The following is a 13,580-nucleotide window of genomic DNA, read 5'->3' as shown; positions in this document are numbered from 1 at the left end:
GGCGTGGTTTCTCAAGCCTGTAATCCCAGCACTTTGGGAGGCCGAGGCGGGTGGATCATGAGGTCAAGAGATCGAGACCATCCTGGTCAACACGGTGAAACCCCGTCTCTACTAATACAAAAAAAAAAAAAAAAAAAAAATTAGCTGGGCATGGTGGCGCGTGCCTGTAATCCCAGCACTTTGGGAGGCCGAGGCGGGTGGATCACAAGGTCAAGAGATCGAGGGCATCCTGGTCAACATGGTGAAACCCCGTCTCTACTAAAAATACAAAAAATTAGCTGGGCATGGTGGCGCGTGCCTGTAATCCCAGCTACTCAGGAGGCTGAGCCAGGAGAATTGCCTGAACCCAGGAGGCAGAGGTTGCGGTGAGCCGAGATCGTGCCATTGCACTCCAGCCTGGGTAACAAGAGCGAAACTCCGTCTCAAAAAAAAAAAAAAAAAAAAAAAAGCAGGAGTGTCATTGGTTGGAAGGGTAGAGAACAAACCCCAGAACAGTGTAAGCTCCAGAGGTGGGTGATGGGAACAGTCCCCAAAGAAGTGAGAAGAGGGAAAAGTCAGGGCAATGCTTGCAGCATCAAGTTCCTCAGGAGTTTCCGTCGGCCCAGCTCATAGTCCTCATCTACATTTACCAGCAGCTTGATGGCTTCATGGCCCACAGCTTGCTTGAGTGAGTGTGATGAAGACACCTTTAAGTGCCTCTAATAAAGAGCCATTGATGTAGCCACGCCAGAATGCGTCGAGGTAGGTGAGCTCAGAAAACTTGATGTCACCGATGATGGAGCCCAGGTCCGGGACTTGAGGATGGTGTTGGCCTTGTTAAAGCGCTCAAAGTGGCGCTCAAGTGGGTCCTGCTTGTTAGAGAAGACGTTGCCCTGCAGAGCAGTCTCATGCTGGCAGTATTCAGCCCGAACCCGCAGTCTGATGTCACATGTCTGTTTTTCCTTGGGATCTGGTGTCACTGACTTCCGGCGTTTTCGCTGGCTCCCAAGTGTGGCTCTCCCTCGGGCTGGCCGCTGGCTACACATCTGAGGACCCGAAGTGGGGCAGCACACCACAGGATAGTGGGGAGGCACTGTTTTAGGGGGCTGGGGAGACCTCGGTTCTGGATCACTGAGTGCTCTGGGGGTCACATAGCGAATTGATGTCTCCTCCAGATACTTGTCTACAAGATCAGGGCACACAGCCCGTCTCCTCTTGAGGGTGACGTAGGGCAGCAGGTCGTGGCGAGTGACGATGCGCAGCAGCTGCAGCACCTGGCGAAAGTTACTTCCATCACAGCGGCCCTGGCGCTCCAGCGCCAATAAGAAGTCACGTCCATTTTGGATGAGTCCACGCTCACGGTCATCAGTGACATCAACATAGAGGAAGGAAAGCACGCGTACATCTCTGTGCGTCAGATGAGTGCCCGGGATGTCAAACATGCGGTGCCGGCTATACAGCCCGTGTTCCTGCTCACCATGCTCTTCTGGACACATCTGGCTTGCCCGCCGCTTTAGGCCCGCCATGCTGGGGGCTCAGGTATGCAATGCTTTCCGGAATGCCTGCTCAGCAGCTGCAATCCCCACCGTATTCTGCAAGAAATTTCATTTCCCAGGTCTCTTCTCTCGGCTCAGGCTCGGTACCGCCATGTTGGAGCCATCCGCGCCGCTCTTCCGGGCCTGTTACTTTCACATTCTTGTGCTAACATCACCACCATTCATCTGCAGAAAACCTTTTGCAAAACTGAAACTTCGTATCAATTAAATACCAACTCTTCATTCCCTTCTCCTCCCAGCCCTAGGCAGCTACCATTCTACTTTGTCTCTATGATTTTGACTACTCTAGGCAGCTCATGTTAGCAGAATAATTCAGTGTTTGTCCTTCTGTGTCTGGCTTATCTCACTGAGCATCGTGTTCTCAAGGTCCATCCACGTTGCAGCGGGTGTCAGAATTTTTTACCTTTTTAAGGTGTTCTTTCTAATTCGCTTGTATGTTCATGCTTGAGGGTGAGGACACCCTTGTGGCTTTTTGAGTCTCACAAAGGATGGCAGTGTACCTGGCTGCTGAGTCCGTGTTAATGAGTGAATGATGATTTGACAGTTTTTAGGACTTGTAGCTGCCCTAGGACGGAGGTAAGAGAACTGCAAGTTGAAAGAGGCCCCCAGTCAGTCCATGGCCTGGTCTTTTGTGGCCTTAATACTTTCAACCACACTTATCCTTTAGCTTATGGCATAGGTTAATAACTGGCTTATTACACTTAATTAAAAAGCAGATGTTGCATAATGATGATTTATCAGTTATGCTACCCTTCCCCTTCAACCAGAGGTGTAAGTGTGCATGTGTGAGTGTGTGAGTGTGTGTGTGTGATTGTGTATGTGTGAGTGTGACTGTGTGTGTATGTGTGTGAGTGTGAGTGTGTGTAAGGGAATCACTTTGCAGTGGCCAGCTGGAATGCAGACCATGGATAATTTCTCTTCCCTTTACCCAACCTTAATAGAAGCATCAGTTTAGACAAATTATGGATACATTACTTCTAAGTTTGAGACCCTAACTGGTCTTCTAGAAGTGGTTCTAGAAGGAAAGAAGAAAAAATCTTGAGTTTTTTCCTCCCTCTTTTTATGTGAAGAGTGTTCTCTTCAAGAGAGATTGGGAAAGAAGGCTCTGGATTTGGGTGCATGAACTCTTTTCCCACTTAAGGCCAAGAGAGTCCCCTTAGCCATGGGTGATGTCGGCCGGCTCTTCTGTGGGCAGCCGCTCTCCCCCAGGCTTTATAGCCAACGTCAAGGCTAGGGCTTTACCTTCCTATTTTATATTATGGGAACGGGCACAGAAAGCCCAATCGACAGGCACGTGGTCACACAGCCGATTCAAAACAGGGCTGACCAGGCTCTGTTGATGAGGTGTGTTTAACCCCTGGTGATGGGTTATACCTCAGAGGCATCGAGGTATGCTTGGCTCCGACTTCAACTGCGTGTAAGTGGCTGAGTTTGCTGCACACTGTGTGCTGAAGCCGGGCCTGCACTCTGCCTCTCCCCGCTTCAGATAGCAGCCTGGGCATGGCCTTGGCCTGCTTCTCTGCCCCAACAAAAGAGCCCTGCCAGGTGGCCTGGCATCCTCCAACTGTGGAGTTTCAAGCCTCACATGGTCTTGTGGCCCAAGAGCTCATTTAGATGCTGGGCTTTGCTCTGAGGTCAGCCTGGAGTTCTAGCTGGGCCTGGTGACCTGGAACCTGTCCTCATGGCTATCCTAGGAACACTCACTGCCCATTCCAGATGCATCCCTGTGTGAATGGGAAGCACATCACCTGTGGTGGGGAGGGGAAGATGAGAGTGGCCGTCCAGGTTCGTCATCCGGGTACAGGTCTCTTCTGCTACGTAAGCTCTTATGAATTCCTGAAAACCACTAGGAAACATCTGGAGTTTGAACAAATAAACAAACAAACACTGGGCTAGGGCACTGCCACCTCTAGTATGCCATGTTCCAAAATGTGCATGGTGCCCCTGGAGTGGCGTGACATGGCCAGTCTGCAAAAAGAGCTCTTGGTGGTAATGCATCTGGGGCCTTATCAATCAACTCAAACCAATAAAGGCACAGTCAGAGATGGGCACAGGATTAGAGCTAGATGTGTTCTAGATGTTGTGTGTGGGGAGTCTGTGTGAGTCCCAGCATTTCCCCAGGTGCTTGGAAGCAGCCCTGCCTGCCTGGATGGGCTCCTGGGTGCAGCCTGCGGAAGCGGCCGGGTGGGTCAAGAGGCATCCGGCTGTCAGGCCCGGAGCCAGTGCACACAAGGGATAGCCCCGGGCCTGCTCGCTGGCCAGCTTGAGGGAAGGGAAAGAAGCCACAATGGGAGTCGGTAGGTGAGGCCACCATGGGCAGACTGGTTTGTAGTAAGTCTCCACCTGTCACTGCGAGGGCGGGGCATCTGGCAAAAGCTGGAATCTTCAGCCAGAATCTGAGTTCCTTTTCATTCTTGTACAGCACAAAATGGACCCAAGGTAATCAGATGGTCTGGATTTCCTCCCTCAGTTGACATATTCTAAACTCTCTAGTGCACACTGAGATTTGTAACCACATGCTGACTTACTGTTTGTGTGTGGAGCCCTGTGCTCTCCTAGTGCCTCGTCACAGTGAGTGGGGCTCGTGCATACAATCCCAAAGACAGACTGTGGGAGAAGAGTCCCGAACCCTTGTGCAGCTGTCGTGACCTGCTCTGCGAAGTCCCCCAGCTGCTGGTGGCTTGCCCTTTACCTGGACCTGTCCTCAGCTGCCAGTCCAGTGGGTCTTGCCGCACCTCATGCTGCCTGTCATCTGGCCGGGCTGTGAGCCAAGGGCCGTGGGGCTGGGGGAGGCTCCTGTGGTGGGGGTGAGGGCCAGGTCTGGGCTGGCCAGGGCAAGCCCACACAGAAGGCAGCCCTGTGTCCAGGAGCCTGCAGGCCTCCAGCACTGGCTTGCACAGTGCTTCCTGTGTGGCTTACATCATAGTCTCAGCAGCTGTCACATCGGCTATGACCTTCACAGTTGGTGAAAAGGAGCCACTTCTGGAGAATGTGCTCAGGAGGAGCAGCCCCTTTGTTCCCACCCTCCCCGCTGCCCGGGGAAGTGTCCGCCTGCCTCACGCACTGTGGGGGCCCACTGCTAGCCACTTGGCATTTTATTTAATGAATGTATTTTATTTTTTGAATTTGTTTTATTCTATTTTATTAATTTAATTCAATTTAATTTTAGAGATAGGGTCTTGCTCTGTCACCCAGGCTGGAGTGCAGTGATGTAATCTTACCTCATTCTTTGTAGCCACTACAAAACCAAGAGAAACATTTAATGTTCCTTATGAGATGATATTCTCTAAATTGATTTTTAGGGAATACAAATTAATACATGATCATCTACCTTAGAAATAAAAAAGCCTATATTTTAACATATTTTAGTCCTTCTAGAGTTCTTGGTGCACTCAGGCACTCTACTATGTCGTGAAGAACCTGGTCTCTATCCTCAAGGAGATTCTACAAACTAGGAAACTAGGAGGGTCTCAGAAGAGGAAGATAATACAGATAGTTTCTCACTAATCACCCCAGAGTGGTACAACCCTGAGAGGTACAGGCTTCAGAGAAGGTTGAGAGCAGGGTGACCTTAACGGGTACCACGCACAAGATCAAACAAACAGAAATGTGCTGCAAGAGTGGGGGTGATATGCAAAAGAAAGAAATATGATAGGGAGGGTTGCCTGGCTGAGAATGAGAATAAGGCTTGCAGGCAAAAGCATGTGAGGTCACCCTCACACCTCTGAGATGTAGGGTGATACTATGGACCAACGAGTCTGTGGTCTTGTCTGGAAAATGGGATTGGAATGCAACAGTGCTTCTTGGACTGCAGGCTGACCCAGTAGGGATTGTGAATTGATTTTGTAATAAAATACACAGACTAAAGTAGAGTAGGACTCACCAGGGTGCAAAAAATGCACCTAAGGTGGGTATAGGACATGAGGTTTCATTCCATGTGTTGTGTCGGTGCATGATGGGAATGTGTCAAATCTATGTCTTATTGAGTCTTTTTAACCCCTTCAGCTCACTTCGAAGTGAGCACCCCACTTTGGGTGGTGCTCAGAAGAAAGGTGCTCACTTGGGTCAGAGCAGAGAAAGCTTCCCCAAATGAGTCACTCTTGGGTGTGACTACCACTGCACAGAGCCATGTTTTCTCTTCTTCTGCCTCCAGCTCCCCTGCCTTCCCATATCACTCCTGCTTTTTAACTTTGTCCCCCACTTTCTGAATTCCCCTCTACCCAGTACCCTTTCTTGGCTGCAGTCCTTTTAGAGCTCTTCTCATGCCTCCAAGCTTCTGATTTTTTCATATCCCACTCTCCATTCAAATACTTTTGCTACTCAAACTCTCTTCCAAATTTTTTCTAACTTAAAAAAAAATTTCAATGGTTCTATTTTCTTCAGTTTGATTTTCACTCCAACTTCCTCCCAGTCTAGCCCCTTTAAGTACTGCCAGGTTTCAATATCCCCAATCTCTTAAATGTCCAGTTTCTTTCCTCCTTTGCCCCTACCGATGATCTGGTTACTCCTTTTTGCTCCAACATTCCCCCAGACCTTCTCAAACACTGATATTTTCCCCTCTTTCCCCACAAATCTCCCTGCCAGGCTTCTGCCCCCAAGCATCTTCTCACCCCTTCACACCACATCACCCAGGTCCTTTAGACTCCCATGCACCCGATTTCTCTGTCCCCTCATACCCGCTTGCTTCCCTTGCTCCCACCACAGCAATGCCCATCTGCTCCTCCCCGCTCACTCAGGTCTGCTGCTCGGGACGCCTTTGGCGACGGCGCGGGAGATTCTTGTTGAGGAGGGGCACCGGGGGCAGCATGGCAACCCTGGGGACCTTTCTTCTCATTGTTGGCCTTGGCCCCAAGTGTCCCCAGGTGCTGATGGAGCTCCTGGAGTGTGTGAGCCCTGCCGCCAGGGCCCGGCTGGTGGGGGGGGGGGGGGGGGGGGGGGGTGCGCCAGGAGCTGTCCGTGGTTCTGAAACGATGCCGGCTGAGGCGCGGGCTGTGACTGAGCGAATGAGCGCTGTCCGTCGTGCTGAAGAGGTGCCTGGGCCCCGGCAGTGGCGGCAGCGGTGCCTAGGAGGCCGGCAGCCGGAAGACCACCAGGGAAGGAATCCTGGCAGAGGCTACGCTTGCAGCAGCTGCTGATGCTCCCACAAGCAGCGATTCTCCGCGCTCAGCTCTTCCAGCTGCCGCTCCAGCTCGTCGACGCTCTGGCGCTGGGTGTGGACAAGGCTCTGCTGGTTCTTTTTGGTTCTATTTCTTTTTTATTTTGACGGAGTCTCGTTCTGTTGCCAGGCTGGAGTGCAATGGCACGACCTCAGCTCACTGTAACCTCTGCGTCCCAGGTTCAAGCGATTCTTCTGACTCAGCCTCCCGAGTAGCTGAGACTACAGGCGCGTGCCACCACTACCAGGTAATTTTCGTATTTTTAGTAGAGACGGGGTTTCATCGTGTTGGCCAGGATGGTCTCGATCTCTTGACCTCGTGATCCACCCACCTAGGTCTCCCAAAGTGTTGGGATTACAGGCGTGAGTCACAGCGCTCGGCGAGGCTCTGCTGGTTCTGCACGATGGCCCTGAGCTCCTTGAGGTGGAGCCCGGCGCACCAGATTCTCCGGCAGCCTCTCCAAGGCGCCCACCCGCCGCCTGTGCCCTGCGTGCGCCTGGGCGGGTGACGGGGAGCGTGAGGGAGCGGGATCCTGGCAGCCCAGCGTTCGGCTAGCTTCCTTCTTCCCCGGACCTAGCTTCCCTCCCGCCGCTGGCGCCGCGTCACGGCCACCCTGACCTTCACACACCCACCGCGGGGCGGTGCCATGACCCAGGGCAGCCCCTCCTGTCTTGGCGTTCAGAGGAGGCTCTTACTCGCCGGGTATAGAGAAGAGGGAGAAAGCGAGCAAGACGTTCGGGTGTGGGAGGGAAGCAGCATAAATGCAGGGAACTGTAGAAGGATGGTGAATCTGACTGGCGAGACGCAAAAGTGAGTGAGTGAGTGAGTGAGTGAAAAGGAAGCAACGATACTGGGAAGGTGCGGTCGGGCCGGTAGGAGAAGAGAAGCCGATAAGAAAGAAAGAGAAGGGGAGAGGCTGGCAGAGAGGAAGCAGAAAAAGTGAAGGTGAGGCAAAGGGAGAGAGAAATGTGCTGGAGGAGAGGAAGGTGGGAGACCCTGAAGTGGCGAATTCTTTTCCCTGGCCCAGCCCTTCCAGAGGTTGGGGTCCATCTAGAGACCTGTTGGGGTCCATCTAGAGACCTGTTTGATGAATCTCAAAAATATTTAGGCGGGACGTGGTGGGGGTCATACCTGCAATCCCAACACTTTTGGAGGCAGAAACAGAAAGGTTGCTCGAGTTCAGGAGTCCGAGACCAGCCTCGGCAATAAGGTGAAACCCCGGCTCTACAAAAAAATACAAAACATTGGCCGGGTGTGGTGCCCCACACTTGTAGTCTGAGCTATCTGGTCGACTGTGCGCCCCTCTCCGCCCGCCTCGGTTCTCCCCCGCCCCCCATTGCCAGCAGGTGCCTCGCGCGTGTACATCGACCCCTCTTCCGCTCCTGCCAGCAGGTGCCTTTTGCGCATACCTCGCCTCCCTGATCCCTTAACGTCCCGGGTCCTTTGTGCTCGCCTCTCTCTCCAGTACCTATTTCGCGCGCCCGGCCCGGACCCCCATTTTCCTGCCCTTGCCAGCAAGTGCCTTGTGCGCGTGTCTTGCCACGCCAATCCGTTAAGATTCCGAGCCCTTTATGCTCGCCTCTCTCTCCAGTACCTAGTGCGCGCACCGCTCCCTACCCCGCCCCCGATCCCGCAGTTGCCAGTAGGTGCCTTGTGCCCGTACCTTGCCGCGCCGATCCGTTAAGGTCCCAGGTCCTTAGTGCGCGCGCCTCTCCCTACAGTACCTCATGCGCGCGCCACCCCTTCCGTTGCCATCAGGTGCCTTGCGCGCGAACCTTGCCGGCCAAACTGTTAAGGTCTGGCGTCCTTTGTGCGCGCGCCTCTCCTTCCAGTACCTATCAGGCGCCCTCTCTACCCCCGCGTCCTCCCCCGCCGCCATTGCCCGCAGGTGCCTCGCACTCATATTGTGTCCGCCGACTCCGCATTGCCAGCGGGTGCCTGGCGCGCATACCTTGTCCCGGGAATCCCCGTAAGGGCGCACTTCCGGTGCGGATCTGTCACTTGAGAATGGGGGATGGGAGCAGGTTGCAGGGGTGTTCCAAAGACACTCATTGTTCCCTGATTGGATGTGTTTTCCCAGTCCTTGGGCCTCACGGACACATATGTTTTTAAATCAGGGTCTTGAATATCTGGATGAAATACAAGTTGAAAACCACCCAGTAGTATTCACAACAAATAGATTGAGGATATGGCCAAGCTGGTGAGGACATAGGCAAATGAGGATTTTGATTGCAATCCCATCAATTCAATTAATGGGCCCCATCTGTCCACTCACCAAAATTGTCTCATGAATTTCCCATTTACTAAGATCATGAAGATGTTTCCAGAGCACGTGGCATGCTTGGAGAGAGAAATTCTTTGTCTCTAGTATTTCTGCTGATAGACTGGTTTTCAAATTATCTGGTGGTAGACAAGGTGGTTTTCTTCTTTTGTTTCTGTTTTGTATTCTGCTTTTTAAGGCATCCAAGTCTGCTGTGAAATAGAGCTCTTATTATCTTTATGAAAATGACTTGTAAAGCTTATAAAATGATTTAAAGTTCAGACATGGTGCTATTTACCACTTGAAAGGTTGTAACTTTATATTCACGATGACTGACTAAAAGCCTAAACTCTGTTCCTGTTATTGGAAAATGTTATATTGGCTTCTTGTCATAATTTTACACTTTCCTTCTCACTTGAATTCTATTAATTTTTGTTTATATATATTTTAATTGAGGATGGGGAACCTCAAACAATGCTTTTGTTCAGTAAACACTCCAAACCTCACTTCAGAGTTGAAATCTGATTATTCAATTTAAGTCAATTGATTTATGAAATTCTGCTGACAACAGGTCCTTGATCCAAGTGTGGGATCAGGTCTTAAATGACTTCAACATACGGAAAGGAAAGATTTATAACTCGTAGTTAAATAAGCCTTTTCTCATTCTGGCTAGACGTGATTAAGAAAATTGACCTAGTTGCTACTGGCAACCATCTTGTATAATAACCTCAGAGGGAAGAGTTCTAGGACAAAGATTCTGAGTTCAGCAGAGTGGAGAGGGAAATAGCCTGGGTCCTTGGTCATGGCATTCAGCTCCTGATATTACGGTAGCTGAGACGCTTTCTTCCTTAGATGCCTAGTTACATGAGATGATTGTATTCTTTACAGTTTAAAAGAATTTGAGACAAGGTTTTCTCTTTTTATAATTAAAATCTTCCTAATACATAGCCTCAAAATACTGGTAATATATACACATTTCCAGGGACAGATTGATGCAGCATATAATAAAATATTGTATTTTAAGTCACTTTATGCATATGAATAATCCTCTTTATTTGTGTAAACTTCATTTAGTATGGAAGGTTAATATAAATGAGAAAACATCTCTTTTCCAAATCATCCCACAATATTTACTAAACTTGAACTTCATGCTGATTCTGTAATACAGAAATAAGTAGAAAAATATTAAGTTGTGTAGATTTAATAACTTTCTATATTCTGTGTTCATTAATTTTAATATTTTAATTTTCTTTCTGGTTACAGAAGCATTTTATTTTAGCATCTTTACCAAAGTCCTTAGATTGTCTCTACTCTTTTGAAGGATCACTCACTTCCAGTGTTACCACAAAAATGAAGATGCAAGTGTCACATACTAGCATAAAACAAATTTTCATTTTACCAGGAAACAAAGTTTTGTGCAAAGTGGATAAAACTTTCAGGACAACTGAATTCCAGACATCAGACATGAAATGAAAATTTTAAATGACTTTAAAATTAACTCAGATAGAGTCGTCATCTATATAGAAACTTGTAAATCATCAAAACAGCTTTTTAAAAAGATTTATTGTCAAGCTTTTCCTATACAACTTTAAAGTTTTAAGTGTGTTTTGTGGGGAACACATTAAAATATGTTGTTCTGTAATAGTTGTCCTACTAATAAACATTCAATTGTCAATTTCTCAGGTCAGTAATATTCTTTTATATCATTATTATCTAAGTGTGCAGTGATGTGATCTTGGCTAACTGCAGCCTCGAGCTCCTGGGCTCAAGCAGTCCTCCCACCTCAGCTCCACCAAATAGCTGGGACTACAGGCATGAGCCACTGCACCCAGCTAATTTTTTTACATTTACGTAATTTTTTTCATATTTTCATAAGTATTTATGGAAAAACTTTTTTCATTTTATTTTATTTTATTTTTATTTTTTTATTGTACGTTAGGTTCTGGGGTACATGTGCAGATCATGCAGGATTGTTGCATAGCTACATACATGGCAAAGTGATTTGCTGCCTTCCTCCCCCCATCACCTATATCTGGTATTTCTCCCCATGTTATCCCTCCCCACCCTCCCCACCCTCCCCACCCCCTGCTGTCCCTCCCCTAGTCCCCTGCAACTGACCATAGTGTGTGATGCTCCCTTCCCTGTGTCCACATGTTCCAACTGTTCATCACCGGCCTATGAGTGATACCATGCAGTGTTTGATTTTCTGTTCTTGGGTCAGTTTGCTGAGAATGATGGTTTCCAGATTCATCCATGTCTCTATGAAGGACATGAACTCAACATTTTTTATGGCTGCATAGTATTCCATGGTGTATATGTGCCACATTTTCTTTATCCTGTCGGAGGTGTGGGCTAGGGGAGGGATAGTAGGAGGTGGGGAGACGGGAGAAGGATAGCATTAGGAGAAATACCTTATGTAGATGACGGGGTGATGGATGCAGTAAACCACCATGGCATGTGTGTACCTATGTAACCTGCACGTTCTGCACATGTATGCCAGAACTTAAAGTATATTAAAAAAAGACCAGCCAGGAAAACATGACCTCACCCAATGGACTAAGGCACTAGGGATCAGTCCTAGAGAAACAGGTAATGCGACCTTTCAAACAGAGAATTCAAAAAGCTGTGCTGAGGGAACTTAAAGAAACTCTAGATAACACGGAGAAGGAATTCAGAATTCTATTAGATAAATTTAGCAAAAAGATGAAAATTGATAAGAATCAAGCAGAAATTATAGAGTTGAAAAATGCAATTGACCTACTGAATAAACTGTAAGGCTGGGCGCTCGGACGCGCCCACTCCCCCTCCAGGAGCTCGGACACGACCCCCTCCCCTGAGCCTAGAAACTACGTCATCATCCCGCGCCCACTTCTGCACTCGGCACTAGGCTTTGCACTCAGCACCTAGCCAGCTGTTGAAGAATCCTGCCAAAATTCAAAAGAAGCCATGCCAGAACCTGCCCAATAGCATTTTGTCCCGTCCAGTTCCCACTTCCCCTGGGCGGCCCACTCACCAGAAATCCCGCCTACCTGACAATAGCAGCTTGCCACGTCCACGTCCTGCTCTTCCTCAACCAATCAAATGCCTCCACTCCCTATAAAACCCCACGTCTGAGAGGACTCCGTGCGACTTCTCCAGCGCCTCCTGTTGGACCACAGAACCTCACCCGGCAGCTGAATAAATTCACGTTGAATCTTCTTGTGCTGGTCTCAGTTTCCTCATTTTAAACTTGGCAATAACCCTCACATAAACCATCAGGGTATCTTAATAGCAGAATTGATCAAGCAAAATGAAGAATGAACTTGAAGACAGGCTATTTGAAAATACGTGGTCAGAAGAGACAAAAGAAAAAAGAATAAAAAAGAATGAGGCATGCCTATACATCTAGAATATAGCCCCAAAAGGGCAAATCTAAGTTATTGGCCTTAAAGAGAAGATAGAGAAAGAGATAGGAGTAGAAACTTTATTCAAAGGTATAATATCAGATAACTTCAATATCAATATCCAAGATAAATACATCAATATTCAAAAAGAATAAGGTTATAAAACACCAAGCAGACTTAGCCCAAAGAAGACAACCTCAAAGCATTTAATAATCAAACTCCCAAAGGATAACTAAAGAAAGGATTCTAAAGGTAGCAAGAAAAAATAAACAAATAACACACAATGAAGCTCCAATACGTCTGGCAGCAGACTTTTTGGTGGAAACCTTACAGCCCAGGAGAGAGTGGCATGACATAGTTAAAGTGTTGAAGGGAAAAACTTTTATGCCAGAATAGTACATCTGGTGAAAGTATTCTTTAAGTATGAAGGAGAAATAAAGATCTCCCAAGACAAACAAAAACTGAGGGATTCACCAACACGAGAACTGTCCTACAAGAAATGCTAAAGGGAGTTTTGGGCCTTGGGAGAGACTCAGTTCTGACTTTAGGTCAGAACCAGCACAGTCCCAGTGGTAGTAGACACAGGGTTGCTTGTGGTCCCACCCCAAGCCCATGGAGAGAGAGGGACTGTGCTGGTCCTCCTGGAACTGGGGGTAGTGAGATACAATCTGAAGGAAAAGGATATGAATGAACAATACAAAATCATCTGAACATAACAAAACTCACTGGAAATAGCATACAGAAAAACATAACATTATGACGCTGTAATTGTGGTATGTCAAATACTCTTATCATAAGTAGAAAGACTAAACAATGAAACAATAAAAGATAATTACAACTTTTCAAGACACAGTACAATGAGACATAAAAACAACAAAAAGTTAAAATATAGAGACAAAGTTAAAGTGTAGAGTTTTTATTAGTTTTCTTTTTGCTTGTTTGTTTATTTGTATGTTTACTCAATCAGTGTAAAGTTGTCATAAGTTTAAAATAATGTGTTAAAAGATAAGTTTGTAAACCTTTTGGTAATCTCTTATGGAAAAACATATAATGAATGAATACACAAAAAAATTAAAAGCAAGAAATTAATCATACCACCAAAGAAAATCACCTTCAGTAAAAGGAAGTCTGCAAGAAGGAAAGAAGAAAGAGGAGACCACAAAACAACCAGAAAGCAAATAACAAAATGTCACGAGTAAGTCTTTACTTGTCAATTATAATATTCAATGTACATGGATTAAACTCT

The 13,580-nt window shown here is 47.6% G+C and overlaps 1 pseudogene; it reads right to left on the bottom strand.

The window, feature by feature from the left end:
- Positions 1 to 457: 457 nt before the first annotated feature.
- Positions 458 to 2,579, bottom strand: LOC105704815 (death effector domain-containing protein-like; annotated as a pseudogene).
- Between the last annotated feature and the right edge of the window lie 11,001 nt (positions 2,580 to 13,580).

Source organism: Aotus nancymaae, unplaced genomic scaffold (genome assembly GCF_030222135.1).
Source record: "Aotus nancymaae isolate 86718 unplaced genomic scaffold, 86718_ANA_hifiasm-v0.15.2.pri h1tg000016l, whole genome shotgun sequence".
Taxonomy (NCBI): Eukaryota; Metazoa; Chordata; class Mammalia; order Primates; family Aotidae; genus Aotus; species Aotus nancymaae.
Note: the sequence above shows the minus strand (reverse complement) of the source record. Positions and strands in the feature narration are given on the sequence as shown.